The sequence below is a fragment of the Myotis davidii genome, unplaced genomic scaffold (genome assembly GCF_000327345.1).
Source record: "Myotis davidii unplaced genomic scaffold, ASM32734v1 scaffold499, whole genome shotgun sequence".
Lineage (NCBI taxonomy): Eukaryota > Metazoa > Chordata > Mammalia > Chiroptera > Vespertilionidae > Myotis > Myotis davidii.
In genome coordinates, this window is record NW_006290677.1 from 999,616 (window position 1) to 1,004,224 (window position 4,609).

General features: G+C 33.6%; 1 protein-coding gene across 1 annotated transcript in view; it reads right to left on the reverse strand.

Moving 5' to 3' along the window:
- The window catches only part of DLG2 (discs large homolog 2), a 1,585,094-nt gene that overhangs the window by 471,277 nt on the left and 1,109,208 nt on the right, over positions 1 to 4,609 (reverse strand). The window lies entirely within an intron of this gene.

The window sequence follows — 4,609 nt, forward strand, 5'->3', positions numbered from 1 at the left end:
CAGAATACGATTGAATATGCATTCAGTATAATACTTATAGCATATATTTTTATTCCATTTTAAAATTATAATGATATTAACATGCATATTACTCAGATACATATCAAGTGATTTTTTTAGTAAAAACAAAATTTTTGTAACTTACTTGGTGTAAGCCTTTTTTTTTTTTTAAACCACACATACCTAGTAACCTAATTTAAAAAACTAGAACACCTGTTTTATGAAAAAAAAAACAAAGAAAAAAAACCCAAAAACCTACCTGGCACTTTATATAAAAGTAATGAAAAACACTTTTAAAAATATCCATTTCACTATGCTTTTATTAAATACATTCAGTATAATACTTATAGCAAATATTTTTCTTGCATTTTAAAATTATAATGATAATTAACATGCATATTACTCAGGAAGATACACATCAAGTGATTTTTTTAGTAAAAACAGAAAATTTCTGTAACTTTCTTGGTGTAAGACTTTTTTTTTAAACCACACACACCTAGTAATCTAATTTAAAAAACTGGAACACCTGTTTTATGATTTAAAAAAAAAACCAAAAACCTACCTGGCACTTTATACAAAAATAATAAAAAAAACACTTTAAAAAATACTCCATTTCACTATGCTTTTATTAAATATTAAGTAGAACTATGTGCTCTTAAGATGATTAGTTAATGGAGAAATAGTGGCATAGTAAATTATAAAGTAACACCTTTGAAATTATATTTGGAATAATATGATTTTTGCTAAATTAAATATAATAGTTGTTGCCGAAACCGGTTTGGCTCAGTACTGAAGTTATATTTGGAATAAAATGATTTTTGCTAAATTAAATATAATAGTTGTTAATATAAATGGAAAATGGATTTAAGTTGATAGAACAATTAAAATTAGTGTTAACTAATTTCCTACTAAAGAGGGTAATTATTCTTTATTGATGCTCTGACTTCCACAGATCTATACATGTATCTGTTTGCCTCAGATTAAAAAAAAAATTGTTTAACAAGCAAATGATGATCTAGAATAAATAAAATGCACCTATTTGGCTTTTCCTTTGAAATTCAAAATTCATATCCGCTCTTGTTTTCTAACCCTATTCTTTTGTATTTATATATGATTACAGGGTGCTTAAGAATATAGTTACAAAAGTCTCATAGCCACATGCTAGAATCAATCTACTGCACTTAGAGTACTATAGAAGTCATTCCATACTGTAGAAAGAAAAGGTTAAAACAAATCCAGGGACTCTGATTCACTATGTCAACAGTAAATGCCACAGACAATCTAGGTTACAGAAGAGCTGAGGAAACAAATCACCACTTTAAACAAGTTTAAATCCAACAAAGGGAATAATTACGTAGTTGACATTTGAAGTTAAAGTTTGTACCAGCGCAATGAAATCACTGTGGATACTCTAGACAAAATTATATCACTAAAAAGTTAATAATTTTTTTTCTGAGATTAGGTTTAAATACATTTTAACTGGTCACTCTGCTCAAGGTGGAGCAAAATATTTTTAATATGAGCCAGAGAATGTCTCTGAAGCTACTAAAAAAACTTCTCTGATTTCTCTTACTTTGACGAAAAAATGAATACATTTAAAGAGAATTAATATTTAATCAGCACTCAACCATATTCCAGATACTTAATTCAACATAAGTAAATGTGGAGCTTTCTCCTACATCCAGAATACAAGTTTATTTAGAGGTGGGAATATTCATCTGTGTCATAAGATTCAATCCGCCTCCATTCATTCATTCATTCATTCACTAACTCACTCACCCAGAATACAAGTTTATTTAGAGGTGGGAATATCCATCTGTGTCATAAGATTCAATCCACCTCCATTCATTCATTCATTCATTCATTCACTAACTCACTCATATATCTATTCATTCAACAAACACACGTGAGTACATGCTATGCATTGTTGCTTTTGACCATGGCCAACATAAATGAATGGATAAACTAGAAACACTATAGAAATAATGATTCATGAGTGGGCCCATATGAGTGAGTGGGCTGAACCTGGCTGAAGGAATGTTCTAAGCTCAGAGGATGCCAGTGATTTTTGGAGACAATTCTATGAAGACAAATGTGGGCTAGGACTACTGAGCAAAAAGACCATCCAAATAATCAGTTTGGAGGCACTGGGAGTTCCTTGTATACATTCTGGCAAAGCAGGGGCAGGCTTTCTACATTAAAGGATCATTCCCTTATTAGCTAATATTTCCCTCCTTCATTCCTCTCTAGACACTCACAGACTTGATAATTCTAGAACACACCAGACACACTTCTACCTTAGGGCATTTATCTAGCTGTTCCTTTTGCCTGGAGTACACTTTCTTCAGAGCTTTGTACAAATTTCAATTTTTCTAGGAGCCTGAACCTGACTTGCTTATTTAATACTATCCCCCATCCATGCACCCCACTTCCTTCTTTTGTTCTACTTTTCATTTTACCTTAGTATTTACTGCCTTGTAATATACTACACAAGCCATATATATATTTTATGTTATTTATTTTTTGTCTGTCTCTTTGGTGAAAATACAAACTTCATGATGACAGGAATTTTTGTCTGTTTTATGCTATGCAATAGAACAAGGCCAGTTATATATGGTAGTACCCCTTATTTGTGGTTTTGCTTTTCATGGTTTCAGTCATCCATGGTCAACCACCATCTGAAATCTTAAAGATTTCAGAAATAAACAATTCATAAGTTTTATATTGTGTACCATTTTGAATAGCATGATGAAATCTTTCACTGTCCCACTCTGTCCCACCTGGGACATGAATCATCCCTTTTCTAGTGTAGCCATACTGTGTATACAGTACAAAGAGATATTTTGAGAGACACCACATTCACATAAGTTTTATTATAGTATACTAGAGGTCCAATACACCAAATTCATGCAAGGGACTCGGCCTTTGCAGCCCTGGCTGCCTCGGTCCTCTCAGCCCCGGCTGCCTTGAGGCCCCGTCCCCTGCCCACTGGTTGTTCTGGAAGGTCATTCTGCCTTCCAGTCTAATTAGCATATTAGTTCTTTATTATATAGGATTGTTTTAATTGTTCTAGTTTATGATAAGTTATTGCTGTAAATCTCTCACTGTGCCTAATTTATAAATTAATCTTTTTCATAGGTATGTATATATATATGAAGGAACACAGTATATACAAGTTTCAGTACTAGCCAATTTCAGGCATCCTCTGGAGGTCTTGGAATGTATCCCCCATGAATAAGGGTGGACAACTGTAGTTACCTCATAAGTATATATTACATACAAAATGAATGGACAAATAAATATAAGAAGACAGAAAAAGCGACATGTCTCTTAGAAAGATTCTCCTTAAAGATGAAGTTGGCGGCTTAGTGAGTGAGGGGCAGCTGAAAAGAAGAGGGCTGTAGTTGCAGTTGATGACTGTTAAGGTGTTATCCTGCTTCAGGTGAACTCTGACTGGACAACAGCATAGCCAGCTTTGCATCCTGATTCTTTCACCTACTAACCGTGTAAACTACTGATCTGTAATGAGGGAATAAGGATATCTATGTTCTATAGTAACTGGCATATAATAGATGCTTGATAAATAAAAAAAATTCTCTGCTCTCCATAAACTGTTTTGAAAAACAGACACCTGAACACACTGGCATTATTTAACTGGTTATGATGAGTTCTCTTATGGTACTAGTGTTATGGAAGCAAGACTTAGAAAAGCAGAAGAATCAACAGATGTTTAGTGTCTGAGCTGTGTCCTGAAGGTTAAGTTCGAATTGATAAAAGAGAATGCACCTTTCAAACCAACACATCCTCTGGATTCCAGACTGGCTAAATGACTCGAGTCAGCTGCTGTGACTTCTGTCACATGATGCTCATAAAATCCCAGCTCCATTGGGCTGACTATTGAGGCAGAGATGTCTAGCAATCCCCCGAAATATGTATTTATGATAAAATAAGCTAGATTGGTCCCTAATGGTGTAAATACAGTAATACTCATAAAGATCTGAGTAAGAAACACTGAATATAGTAAAACACTGATTTGAAGGGAGGTTCCAATTTAGAGAATTGGTCATTGTTTTGAAAAGAAGTGCCCATAATTAAGAAATATCCCTGGTAACTAGGTGTTTTGTTTGCTTTCTGGATTCAAGGATCTAGTTATTTCCATAGGTTTGGGAGGTTCTCATCCACTATTTGCTTGAATAGGCTCTCCATTCCTTTCTCCCTCTCTTCTTCTGGTATGCCTATTAGTCTAATATTGCTTTTTCAGATATAGTCAGATAGTTCTTTTGCAGCTCTTTCATTTTTCTTTATGCTCAGGTCTCTCTTCTTCCATCTGTGTCATTGCCTATCTTCAGTATCATTAATTCTTTCCTCCATCTGGTTGGCTCTCTTTCCTATGCTTAGTAGATCACTCCTAATCTCCTTAAATGCCTTCTTCATTTCTGATTGGTTCTTTTTTAAAGTTTCAATCTCTTTGGTAAAGTACTCATTTAGTTCATTAATTTGTGTTCTGAGTGCATTGAATTGCCTGTCTGTGTTTTCTTACATTCTGGTATTTTCAGAATTGCAATCTTAAAATCTCTATCATTAATATCACATATTTTCATGTGTTCTG